Source organism: Protopterus annectens, chromosome 4.part0, assembly GCF_019279795.1.
Source record: "Protopterus annectens isolate FY-2018-M chromosome 4.part0, PAN1.0, whole genome shotgun sequence".
Classification (NCBI taxonomy): Eukaryota; Metazoa; Chordata; order Ceratodontiformes; family Protopteridae; genus Protopterus; species Protopterus annectens.
The window spans coordinates 487,572,374-487,587,608 of NC_056733.1; positions in this window are offsets into that span (position 1 = coordinate 487,572,374).

Below are 15,235 nucleotides of genomic sequence, written 5' to 3' on the forward strand. Positions count from 1 at the left end.
TACACCACAGACATCATTTCAGCTTATTTTTTCTAATTATTCTAAGACAAAATAACCGCTTGGTAAGATATACTGCTGTATATTTAGCATGTGACTCCAAGGAAACACACTTTCTGCTATAAAGGCTTTTTTGCAGACTATAAGTCCAATATTGTGGGCTGTGGCTTGAAGTTTCTCTCACAAGTACCTAGAGATAAGCAACAACACCACAGCTGCCTCTAAAGTTATATGAGCAACATACAATATCACATGATCTGAAATCCATCACTGCCACTACAAATTTGTGATTATACAGGCTATAAATCCACACTGCTTACACCAACTTTGTGATATGAGCAGAGGTACCATCTCTCAAGCCAGACTTTTATAATTCGCATAATGTATGTGAGGTCTGATTGGCCTTAAGGATGTACAGTAAATGTACTCTGCTGCCTAGATGATAGCCAACACCTGCCTCACCTATGTAAGCATTACACAATAAAGTTATAGATGTGAGTCATAATAACTGTATCCTCAGCATTTCACCTCCCTTCTGCTGAGCCTAGTGCTTTCTTGTGCAGTCTTACTGACAGTAATTAAAATGTGCCCCTAAACTATACAGGCACATACAAGCACACATATACATATACACACACAAATGCTGTCTCTCTATTTTTTTCAGATGAATAACTCTCCAGAATCAGTTTCTTCTCCCATTGTATGGTATGATTCAATCAATCAAACTGCTTTCTCAAACCAAGACCACAAGTTACTGCTTATCATTACTGTAAGTTAACCTTTGAATAACAGTAGCAGTAACTGGGGCATCCCCACTTTGAAGGGTAGATGTCCACTCTTAGTTGTACATCTGCTTAACACTTATACACTTAAGCTAATAAACAAATAAATCAACAAGACAATCATTTACAATCCAAAATACAATTCTTTACTTAGAATAAAATATAATAAAGCATTGGAAAAATAAATGTGTAAGCAGAAATATTCTTGCACACGGAATATATAATAAAACTTGTGAATAGGCAGGTGATATGCAACAAGCACTATCAGCTAAACTAGTTCTTAACTCAGTATAACTAAACATGTACAGTGCCCTGTCCATAGCTTTTGGATTGAAGAATAACATTGTTCAAAGTCATTATAGGCAGTTTAATACAACTGAGTTTTGTCAGCTTGTGTATTCTCCAGCAAGAGAATCCATCCACTGAAACTCAAGCAGGTAAAACAATAACGGACATGAATTGTTTCTCTTTTTTATATGACATTAGAAAGGATTTCAGTTTGAATTTTAGAAGATGCTTTCTTATTTCCATTTAAATACTTCTGAGGGTCCAACAAGTTACTTTCCAAATAAGGCATCCCAGTATGTGATTTGCAATGACTTTACACACTGAAGAGGTTTGCACAGACAAGGAATGGAAATATCTTCATTTTCAAACAGCAATATATTACCAAAACAGCTAATGTATAGTTTCATTCATTTAAAAAGATACATAGACTACAACCTCTTCCCCCATTTCCATTTAAGCAAGCAAGTTCATTGTTCTTAATTCAATACAGCTCTAGAAAGAATTCATCTTTCGTGGATTTTCAATATGAAAAAAATTACTTTTTCTAAGCTAATTACAGCTTTTTCACAGTGTCTGTTCCTGTTATATTTTCTTATGTGGCATGTTTAATTGTGCATTTTATTGTACTGTACAAGTTCAAAATAACACATAAATTATAGTTTTCAGTAGTTGATTACTCAGGGGTTGTGAATTGTCCTTGTTTACAACAGAAAAAGAGGCAAGCCTGACTGCAGGTGTAGGAAATCATTTTACATTGTTGATTAAAATTAATGTTGCCTCTACTGTGAATTTCTGAATTCTCTTGTATTGGAGCATTAAATAAACCCATGCTTTTTAGCTTTGTCAGCATTATGTTAGACATCTAGGATATTTCTCACATGTATTTATTAATATGTATTTTTTTACTGTGATACATTGTTTTGAATTGGTGATTTATGTTAGAAAACATGTGGAATACAAAGTCTTCTAACTCTATTAATCATAAAAACATAAAAAACTCTTATGGACTACATATACTTGCACCAACTCCCTTGCATATAAAAAACCCAACAGACCTCAACCTCACCTACCATTCATCTGTGTCACATACAATGCATCCCATCGGTGTGCAAATTTGCTGCAGTCTTGTAATCTGCAGGAACCAAACTACCAGAAGTACAAACTACAGCAGATGAAACTGGCTGCTGAAACTGGTCTTGAACTTGTGGTCTGTGCTACAAAATAAATTGACTTTTTCCAGCAGTCATAGTTTGGATTTACTAAACTCTGGCTCTCTGAGAGCCTTCATCAATGAAGCATGCACTGTCTGTAGAAAATAAACTGCATTTTTTAAGGTACTGTGACTGTGTATTACTATTCATAAGTGTGTCATTGAGCTGTAGTTCGGGAAACTATCTGCTGTGATTTTGTTCAGTCCAGAGAAATAGAAACAAGTCAGCATGAATTATAAAAAGGCATTAATTAAAGAAAATGTAAGCACATAATTTTTTATTACATAAAAACATAACAAAATGTAAAATCATAGAAAATGAACAAGAAATAAATTTAATTGCACTATTATTATATTACAATCTCTGATAGCTACCAGCACCATTAGGTCATAATGAAACTTAAAAGTTCAAATTCTGGAAATCAACTTTACATAGGTTTTCATTATTACTAGGTTTATTCTTTAAAATCACTTACTGTACCTACTGCAGATCAGATTGGAAATCCAAAAAGATCTGATATATCTTGGCTGCATAGTTCACCTACAAATCCCTGCATTTCAGAATACTACAACTTCCAGTCACCAAGCACAAATGGCTGATGGGTCCTAAAGACAACAGTCCAGGAGCTGAAGTTACAGTTACCTGACTGCTGGCCCATTTCAGGCAAAATCCTCCATCCTCCTCAAGCAGCTTCATGCCTGACATTCATAGTTAGCCCAGACTTCCTCTGCAGTGCAGTATTGTGTTTCACAGACCTGCACACCAATAGCAGAGGGAGATTGGTGGAAGTGAACCACAGGCAGCAGCTAGTGGCTTATGTGGTGAGTAGAATACAGAATATCAGCACTATGTGCCACAAGCTGGAATAGCTGACAACAGCATAAACTTTGGGGCTATGCTACTGTATGCACAAACACATAATTGTGGATGCCTTGCTAGTTTATCTTGCAGCTGGTAAAGCTCACCAATTTAGCAATGCCCCACCACAGTTAACTATACATTGATGATCACAGGAAATGAAAATTAAAAAAAAAAAAAACATGTACAATTGTAAGACAATAAATAATTAAATAAAAATGCTGTCCTTTTTAGAATAAAGTAACTATCAGCTTGCTACAGTTATCACCCCATAATAAACTATCAGGTGCTTCAAACATGACCACAAATGGATTACTATTATTCATTTATGAAGCCAGAACTGCATTCCCACATACCACTAATCATGCCCCACCAACAGCTTCTGTTCCTGCATACGTCTGAGCTGCACAGAATTTTACAGAATGCCAAGATTCTTGCCTTAGGTTTTAGACTGTCTCTCATAACTTTTGCGCTAATATGGCAAATCATTGTGGATTATATTTACAAAATTGTGAGAGATATTTGAGTTCTGAAAGTCATATCTTTCAGAAAATGCATGCTACTACAAAATCTGTTGTTCTAGATAATGTTTAAAGTCACTAAAAGCTATATTTAGAATCTGCTTATGTTGGGCATTGGTCCCACTTAATTATTTTTGCCTTTGTCCCTGATACTGGCTCTATGGGGTTAAATGATATCTGCCCTGGCCAGGTATCCCTTTATAGCAATGTTGCTTAGTTATTTATTTACTTGTATTAGTTGTATTTCAAAAACATACATCTGGAGCATTTCTCCCTGGGCCTCCAATGAAAATTGACTTCATTCCAAGTCGGACTTTCCCGGTAAACAAATGTTAAACAAATAAATAACTGAAATGGACAAATGGCCTTTCAGTGGGGGCACAGGAAAAATCTTCAGTTCCACCATTTTCTTTATCAGAGCAATCTGGTATCAGTGTCTAGATTAAGTGACTTGCTCAGATTCATACGTTAGTGAAAAAAAGAAAGTAGAATGTTTCAAATGCTATACCACTGGCACAGCATGCATTTTATTAGCAGATCGGTGCATTAATGCACTCCACTAAATGGTTTTGGAATGGTTTCGGAAGTCTTTACCCTCCATATGCTTTTGCCTTTTCCCTGACTCTTACATTTCAGTGTTGAGAGTTATTGTTGCTCTACACATGGTGCATCTGCAGCCAAAAGACCCAAACATGAGAAAAAGTTTTTCCTCTCATGTTCACTGACATGTAACTGTGGCTTTCTGTGTTTCTGAGAAAGTTGTTGCTTGGGCAGATATTTCTGCCATTTAGTTATGCAATGTACTTGGTTCTCAACATTTTGTGGTGTATCCTGACTGCATTATTCTATTGAGATGTTGTGAAAGAGGAAAGTCCATACTTTTTTTTGGAATACATAATTTTTGTCTATTTTTGTTCCATGAGGTCCCCAGTGTAATTCCATGGACCATAGCTGCAGTTTTGTAATTATGGCATTATCAATGTTATATCGGGCTTTTATACCAGGTCTGCAGCTCTGCAATCTCACTGAGTGCTGTGCTGTCTTTATTTTATTTCTTTTTTTTTACACTACTGTACTCAGTTGTGGTTTTGTATAGCGAATGATTACTTGTCCTGGCACCAGACATTTAAGCCATTGTTATTGCAATTAGTTGCTTTTAAGTGTATATATTGTAGACTGTATAGCCTGATAACACTGTCTGATCAGACATAGCAGCTCTGTTCTATCTGTGAATTTTTGTTGCCTTTATTTTATTTGATTTGATTTTTACACATCTGAGCTTAGTACATAGTGCAGTAGATGACTGCATGTTCTGGTGCTGTTGGAAATTCTTGTGTACAAAAAAGTCGCATTTTGATACATGATAGGCAGTATTGCATGTCAGGTGACTAGTGTTGTGCTGACAGATTAGTTTATGTTTTGCATGCCAGAATTTGCTCTTAATAAAATATAGATGCTCATATCCTTATTTATTGCCACATTATACCATAAGTGATCAACCAATATGTATAAATAAGTGACTCATCAGAATAGCATACTGTGGTACAAGCTGTTATCATATTGTTAGGGTTGTGTTTAAACTGAGTGCAGGCTTATCAGTGTTCTGTTTTCTTCATAGCATTTAGTACTAGGGAATGTGCTTAAAGCATTTCAGATTTCAAAGTTTACTGGATGTTGCCTCCTCACAGCAAGAGGTTCTCCCGTTCGATTCTCGGCTGGAGCGCCTTCTGTGTGGAGTCTGCATGTCCTCCCCACAGTCGAGTGGCATTCAAAAGACACATGTGACTAGGCGTGCCTTCGTTGAAGGTTGGGCATCGAGCTGGCACCTCAGCACCGTAAAAATCTACTGCCAATCATTAGCGGATCGGTGTTCCACTGTGGCGACCCCCAACCAGGAAAAGCCAAAAGAAGAACAAGAACCGGACAGAATATAACAGTCCCTATTATTACTGTAGTTGTATTAAATTCCATTTTTAATTTTTATTGAGCTCTTTCACATTCATAAACCATGGGATAAAACTATCTGTAATTGTATTCGCAGTTTTCCTGAAATAAAGGTGAAGTATGTTGAATTATTATACACAGTGCTGTTTTGTTGTATATGCATTTGACATTTTATGTGCATTTTTTCCACAGAAATTGCTGGCAATGGACTGTGTATATCACAGATAACCATATGTTTTCTATACATATGCTTTATCGATACTGTTTTCTGTATCCTCACTTTAAATTACTCTTCTATTCATTCTACGAGTCTATGCCACTCTCAACTTTTAGTGTTTTCATTCTGTGTGGTGTTCAGTTAAAGACAATATGAAGATGAAGCAGATATAAAGGAGTTATTATTTAAGGGAACACTTTAATCAGAGCCATAAACATTAGTCCCATTAAGATACTTGACAATGCCAGTGGATTTGATGGTCTTGTCATTTAGTAATCGTGGAACCTCTCACCTATAACTATCAATTATCATCAGCCGATATATTTTGCACTTGATATTAAAACTCATTGGCTTAATCCAGAAAGTGCAGTAGATCAGACAGGTATTTAAAAGTTCTGTGCTATGGTAAGCTATACTAAAGTTCCTGTCTTGGTACCATATATATGCTTCGACATGCAACACTAGTGGGAAAAGTAGAAATAAATGACATATCCCTGGTCACGGTGATTACCAAAAGTTTAACACTATTTTACAATCAGGAAGTTTCATTGTCTGTTTTATTGGCAAAATGTCTGGCATTTGTGAAATAAGCAGTTACAGAGTTATCAGGTTTAATTGCTTTAACATGTTTAATACTGAGTTTACTTTTGTCTCTAAAAAACATTCATACTCTATTATACCTTTTCAGAAAATAGGTTGTTTCTTCAGCAACTGAAATTAAATCTGTCCCTTGAAACACTGTCAAAAGCCTTCTCCTACAATGTGATTACTGTCTTTCCTTTTCAAAACCAAACTTTTGTAACCAGTTGTTAAAATATTTTGCTTTAGTAAACTGGTAATCATTTAACCTTGGTGATGGAATTTTCTCAGAGTAAACAATTTCTTCTTTTCTTCTTCTTCTTTCGGCTTTTTCCCGGTTAGGGGTCACCACAGCTGATCACCCGTTTGCTCATGATTGGCAGTGGAGTTTTACGGTGTCGCATTGCCAGCCCGGCGCCCAACCTTCCACAGAAGGCACACACACACACACACACTCACGGCCAATTTAGAGTGTCCAATCCACCTACAGCATGTCTTTGGGATGTGGGAGGAAACCGGAGCACCTGGAAGAAACCCACGCGACCACAGGGAGGACATGCAGACTCTGCACTGAAGGCACCCCAGCCAAGGATCGAATCGGAGAACCTCTTGCTGTGAGGTGGCAATGGTAACTGCTGCACCACCGTGGCCCAGAGTAAACCATTTCTATTATATATTATTTCTACAATACACTTCTGCTCTCATTACAGATTGAGTCAAATGGCTCATTGAGGTATACAACAAGTCATTTATTCCTACTTGTAAAATAAATGTTATATAATCTCAAAAGCTACAAATCATTTGACTAAATTACTGACTTCCATTATTCTTAATCCTGGTATACATAATATGTTAATACATTCTTTAACTACTATACATTGTCTAGGTAGCTTTAAGCTACATAATTGCCTATTACAAGTAATCCCATATTTCATTTAGTTATGGGATCCTTAAGTATTAATGACAATTTAATGGCTACAGAACCTAAAGCCATGTTATTAAGCTTTGTCTTTGAGAGGGTGCTAGAGAGCCAAGCTAAGATGGCTGCCTAAGCAAAAAATTCTGCATTTCCAAGGAGAAAAAAAAAAGAATGAAAGATGAATGAGCAGAGACAAAAGAAGAAAATGGTGGCTGCTTTTATAACTTCAAAAAAGAAGGAACAACTGTGTATTTTGAAAAGATAATCTCAGCAGATCAGGATGTGAGCTAATTGAAACAAACAATAGAACAAGTACAACCAGAAATGGAAAGGCTACAAAGAAAGGTGCAAGATAGAGGATGATAAAGCATCAAATAAAACTGATCTGCAGGAACAGACCCAGACAATGTAAGGACTAACAGAAATAATAAAAAAAGACAAGGGAAAAGGATGGATGAACTTTAACATTGCTCAAGAAGGAGTAACATTAAGATAACTGGAATGCAAGAGAGTGTGGTAAACAGTGAACTGGAACTGTTTTGAAAGGCAGCTATTACAGGAGAAATTCATGATACAAGAAAATTATGAGACACTAACAGAGAGATGACACAAAGAGTGAGACAACAAGTAGTGGCAGAAAGCACACTAAGGAATGTGTTGGCATGTTTCTATTCCTTTGCTGTAAAAATGAAATAATAAGGAAAGCAAAAAGACTTAGAGCTATCCCACTTGCATGGATCTTCATAAAGCTGGTCAAGGATTACTCAGAATTACTCATTAGGAAAAGTAAAGCTATGATGGCTACATTAAATGAAGAAAAAATAAATGGAGCAACCACTTGCTTGAAATAATGCTTGAAATATGCAACAATTCTGGAAGTACAGCAGGAAGGGGAATTTTTCAAAGTTGAAAGTAAAACTCCATTGTCATTCAGACTGTACACAAGTGCACAGCTAAACAAAATTGTTTCTCTAAGTTCATGTGCAAATGTACACCTAAAAAACATATACACATAACAGCAACAATAGCAACACAACAGCAACAACAGAGTTCAAGTCATGCAAAGCCATCAAAGCTGCAATAATCATGCTCTGCCCATCCCAGTGGCAATTGCAGTGACTGCAGCCATCCTACCATCCACACCATCCACACTGTCACCATCCTCAAACATCAACAAATGTTCCATGGCCAAGTCCTTTCATCTCCGATTCACTCCAATCCCACTACCAGCACTCCTCTACCTGAAGCTTGAATACGTTGCAATAGTCACAGCAATCTTCTCCATCCACACCATCCTTGCCAACATTGCCATTGTACCATCCTACAACACCAGCAACATCCAAGTCTGGACCAGTCGCTTGACCCAACAGAGTCCAGAAATCCACACCCCAGGCTTCAATACCTGCACTCAACATACAACCATCATCCCTGAAGGCCCAAAATGAGCATGGTCAGCTCAACAGTCGCTGAAAAACCAACGATCCCAAAATCAAAACAAATCCACCTGACTGAGCAGAAAAAGTACACTGCTGCAGACACTACGCGCCATGCCAACAAAACGTTCACAAATGGATGACATACAGACAGAAAACTACATAAAACAGGAAATGCACATTCGGGAGCCACAGCCATCCAGGGTGCCACTATCTTATCTTTGCAGCTATTCAGGCTACACAATATGGAGGATATGGATGATATTCAAAAATGCTAACAAAGACAAACTCCAGAATATAGAATATTGTTTGATTATTGTTGTATGATGGAGAGAAACATTTATAAGCAGTGTGGCCCTCTCTAAATCAGATTTATCAGACTATAGATCTTTAAAGGAATTAGTTATGACTTTTAAGATTCTTAGAATCAACAAAATTATTTATCCAATGAGCTTTAAATGCTTTATCCCATCTCCACACATTGTGGCATTCATTTTATTATATTTTGAAATTTATGAGGTTTAATAAAACTTTATGTACATATTTCTATGTATATATTTTCTAATACAAACTAGAAAAAGTTTGATCACTTGATCTTGGAATTATATTTTTGTTCTTATTGCTTATTAAATTATTTAAACCACTAGTGTCTAGAACATTTCAAACATTTTTTTTCTGATTTTTCTAGTCTGACTTTTACAATTTTTTTCTTTTATAACTTTCTCTAAGGAAATGTCATATCCCTTATTCATATAATCATGTCACAATTACATATTAATTACATATTAATATTGTTTAATATTTACATCTCATTGCAAGTAAAACTGTCTATGATTTCTGAAGAATGAGCTATAGGGAAGATAAACTTCAAGTTTAAAACATTTAATATTTAGAAATATAACTTCTAATGGATGTTAGAGTTAATATTATAATAGAAGACTTTAAGTTAATTTATTTACCTTCAAAATGTTTAAGCAGCCATTTAAATACATTAGTAACAAGTCTAGGTCTTAATAAAATAGTGTCACCAAAAATATCAACAATAATTTGTTTGTGTCTAGTTTTCCACTGGCTAGCATACAGTGGGATTAACTATAATATGCTCACAATAAATAAATAATGAAAATTAATTCCACCAAATTCCCATGGTCTAAAATTACTTTTGTGTGAAATGTTAGATTTAATAGGATGCCATAAAAATTATATCAAAATATTGTTCACTTTTTTTTAATTTCTTTTTCATATGACATTAAGAAAGTTGACTGCAATAAATAAAGACCTTTGGAAGTATTATCATTTTAATAAGAATCTAGCTTAAAGTGAAATCTATAGTTTGATCCATTGTTTTATTAACATTAAGATACCTTCAGTAAGATCTTTGAAGTTATTATTAATAACTGAGTCAATATCACATTGAATTGTATTCCTGTGTATTTTATTTAATTTTATACACATTTATAACTGTGGTTTTTCATTTTAAAAAGGGGTCAATGTGCATATTTAAAATAAAGGTTTCAGTGTTTCTTATTGCATTTCATGGATGAAATATGCTGAAATACATTAATTTCATTATTGTGTGCACCAATAGAATTGGACGACTAAGCCTATCACTGAGGAAATGTAGTTTTCCAGCCTTAATCAATCATTAGAATCGTTTATATTTCATAACATTTCTAGAATGTCATCTGCAAAAGGTTGAAATTTAGATTATTAAATATTCAGCAGTTCTAAAGCATTAATATTTTGATTTAGTCTAATACTGTTAGCAATTACTAAAGTGACCATTAAAGGAGATAAATGGCAGTCATGTTTGGTTCTTCTATTTATGTTGAATATTTTGGAGATAAAGGGCCTATTTTTATATAAGATTTAGAGTATCAGTATACGCTGTTAATAATGTTAATAAAGTCTTTAGGGAATCCAATGATTTTTAAAGTTGGAAATAAATAATTCCAGTTAAGTGCATTAAATACTCTGTCACTGTCCAAATGTATTAACACCAATGCCCTGATTCCAAAAGCTTGCTGTCAGTGTCAATGACCACTTACACTGAGTTCAGGCTCAGCACAGTTGTTTTGAAATCTGGTCTTCACAGTAAGACTTTTATAGATAAACCTTAAACTGAGGTAAGACACTTACACTTCTGGAATCAGGGCAGATTTACACTGAGAGCAACTCTTTTGGCTGTAATTCACTTTTAAATTTTTTGGCTAAATCTGTTACTGTAATCACCCTTTTAATATCATCAAAAATTAAGTCTATTAACAGTAAATTTACTTTGGTCTTTATTAATAGTGATTTCTGTTGTGTTTTTTAAATGTATTACCAATATAGATACAAATGTTTTATAATCAACTTTGAGGAGGGAAATTGGTCTATATGAAGATGTACAATTTTTTTCTTTCTCCTTGCTTATGCATAGGGATAATCAATTAATATCTTGAGAATGGAATTTGAGTTTTATATTAACAAAGAAGAATGATGCATTATAAATGTTATGGGGATGAAAAGTCTAATTTTCTAATGTCAATCCATCTAAGCCTGGAGCTTTACCACTTTTATAATTTGTATCACATCATAAATTTCTTTTAATGAGATTGTTTTATTTAAATATTTTCTTTCGTTATTAAGTTTAGTATTGATATTCTTTATTAAATGACTTTCTATTGGTTATTTTCTACAACTGAGTTATTATTATTATTATTATTATTATTATTAGTAGTAGTAGTAGTAGTAGTAGTAGTAGCATGTATTTTGTGGTATGTTTTAACAACTGATAACATTTCTTCAGTATCTGAGATTTCTTAGTCTGTCAGTTTAAAATAGTATTAATGTGAACCCTTCTTTTATTATTTTACTTCTATTAACTAATTTATGTAAGTGTCTTGGGGAATTTGAATAGCTATGTAGCTATATCTACTGCTAACTCAGTTGTGTGGGTTAATGTGCTTGGTATTAAGCTGTTAATTTTTAATGTTATCTAAATTATTTGACTTATCCTGTTGGGGATCTAATTTTGCTTTCTTAATGGTTCTTGTATTGATATGTCTTTATCCCATTCTTTTGTTTCTTTCAAGACCATTCTGCCACTTTATTAACATATACCCTGAGGATACCTATATTAACCATTAAATTATCATTAAATGATATATATTCTACTGTTTCTTCATTTAAATATTTTTGAAAATATTTTAATGCTGTCCTAAAAATTGGAAGCCTGTATATAATATTTAACTATATTATATCCATTGTTAAATATCTAATAATTAAATTATGATCAGAAATGGAGCAGACAATAGTTTTAAAAGTATTGACTTTATCAATTAAGTCTATTGAAGTATACATCCTATCAATTTGAATCTGAATGCCATGCTCTCAGGAGTAGAGGGTTTTAAATAAATAATAGTTTGCACCTTTAACTGTAAGATCTTTAAGATTATTAATCATTAACCATTTGTCTAAAATCTTTGCAGGAGATGATATTTTTATAATTGAATCAATATTTGAATCTGACATAACAAAAATGCAATTAAAATCTCCTGCTAGAATTAAGCATCCTTTCCAGCTGGAGAGCTAGGTATGTATCCCAGAGACTAACCTGTCTATGGAACAGACTCCCCATCCATGTGAAGTAGAGTTCTTCCCTAACTCAATTCAAGTGCAACTTGAACAACTTGATGGAAAGCAGAAATTCATCCCTTATTTGGCACCTATGTTTCTAATGGACACAGGTAACCTGTAAATGGTTCATCTCCCAGGCCCATGCTTACACTTATCAAGGAGAACTTATCAGATATTTAGTATAAACCTCCCACCCAACATACAAATTCCACCTTAAAATCCTCCAGTTTAAGGAATACACCATTAAACTAACAATGGCATGACAAAACATATACAAAATGTGCAAGTTTTTTTATACCAACTCTGAGATCATACAACGGTGAAGAAAAAGGTAAATTTCCCGAGCTTCACTGTACCACAAACTCCATTCAATTGAGCAAAGTTTTCAAAAACTGATAGGGATCCATATTATATATATATACACACACACACACACACACATATATATATATATATATATATATATATATAGATAGCTAGATAGATATGTATATATATATATATATATATATATATATATATATATATATATATAATAAAATATAAATAGAAGTAAAAGAGAAGTGAAGGGTGATAATCCAATATGAACGCTTTATTTATAAATCACTGCGTTTTTGTCCAGTGAAAGACTTCATCAGATAAAACACATTAGCTTACCATTTCCTTCCTTTTATATATATTAATTATATATCCATCCAATCATAATGCACATTTATTTAAAAAAGAACAAATCAAGTTTCACTTCCTTAAAATCTCATTAAATATGTTAAATTAAAACCTTGGAATCCTTTTGTTATAACAAAATCATATAAATATATATATATATATATATATATATATATATATATATATATATATATGTGTTATTTCCTACTATCTTCTTTGTTTATTTAATTAAAATAGTCCACTCCACATTTTCATTTATTATGTGTATATAATTCAATGACATATGTTCAAATTTACTTTATATTATAAAAACCTATGAATGTTTGTTTAAAAGGGGTTGACGCCATCTGCTGGTCGTTTGCATAATAATCCTTTTCCATGTACTATGTTCTAGCAGCTTTTAATTTTAAAAGTGGCAGAATTGAGATATATTCATTCAGGCCCGGGGTTTTGTTGGCTTCTAGGGCTATCTGCCACCATAATTCTTTATACCCTATGTTCTCCTCCCAAGGGCCACCTCTGATATCTATCTTTACTTGATCCAATACAAAGAAACTAAATTTATATTCTTTGCATTCCTTTGTGTGCCTATATAATGCATTTGTTTCTTTGTGTATTTTGATATCGTACATGTGTTCATAGATCCTCCTCTTTAAGGGTCTTTCAGTTTTGCCTACGTAGTAGGAAGAACATTTTTTACAAGTTACCAAATAAACTAGCCCTTTTGATTCACAATTAAAATATCCCTTGCTTTGTATCCACAGTTCCCTACTAACCAAGTAGATTTTCTCCTGGTTTATCACATATCCACATTGTTTACATTTGCCACATCTAAATGTCCCCACCTTACCTGAGTTAGCTCTGTCACCTATTACCGTTTTTCTACCATTCCCTATTTCCAATATACCTTTAATGTTTAAGGAATTTTTAAACACTACTTTTGGGTTTGTTCCAGTCAATCCATCCAGGTCTGTGAGATCCTTAAATCTCTGCCATTCCTTTTGAAACAATTCTTTAACCTTTATATTCAAACTGTTGTATTCCAATACCAATGACTGTTCATATTTTGTGTTTTCTGTCTTGTTATTATTATCAAAATTATTTTCTTTCTGCCCTATAATGGGTTTAAATCTGTCCCTCCTTGCTTCTGTTACTTCCATTCTATACTCCCTAACAAATCTCTTGGGATACCCTCTGTCAATAAACATCTCTTCCAGTTTGTCACATTTCTTTGTATAGTCCTCCTCATTACTGGTCATCCTTGACCCTCTAATAAATTGACCCTTCACTAGGTTCCTTTTGCAGTGAATTGGGTGTCCGCTGTTAAAATGAAGAAACGAATTGACATAAGTATCCTTCCTATATACCTTTGTTTCAAAAGCATTAGTAGTTTTTGTTATTTCTAAATCCAAATATGCAATACTGTTGCTAGATGTGACATAAGTAAATTTAAGGAAATTTGTTGTATTTCCTATGTATTTAATAAATTCCTTTAATTTTTCACACCCTCCAGTCCAAAAGATTATTATGTCATCTAAAAATCTTTTGTACAGTTTACAGTATTGCGAATAGTTTGAAGGAAAAATGTATTTGTCCTCCCAATTAGCCAGCACCAAGTTGGCAAAACTGGGTGCACAGGCTGCACCCATTGCCACCCCTTGAGTTTGCTGAAAAAACTCTTCATTATGCACAAAAAAGTTGTTTCTTAATATTAAGTCCATCAGACCTGTGCAAACTACTTTATCCTCAAATGTCAATGTTTTGTCTCCATATATCTCGTCCTCAAACATTCTGATACCTTCTTCATATGGTATAGACCCTATATGACAGTGTAAAACAGTACATATGTCTGATTATCTCTGCTAACACCAATCATGTAACACAAGCAGCACAGACAGAAATAGTTACAATATGCCCCTATCTTTTGCCCATTGTGACTGTATATTGTCAACCTATCTACAGATAGCCTGCAGAAACAGGCTGCTATCTGTAGGTTGAGAACACCAAACCCTGTACTGAGTACAACCCTACCTGGAACGGATTTACACATTCAATACAGAAGGTCATACTGGGCATGCTCCTACATGAAGCCCATGTCTGACAACACAGTGGACTATACATACCTGTCATTTACAGATGTCTGTGCACACACACAATACTGTACACCATTTATGCTTCACACACACATTGGATGGGAAT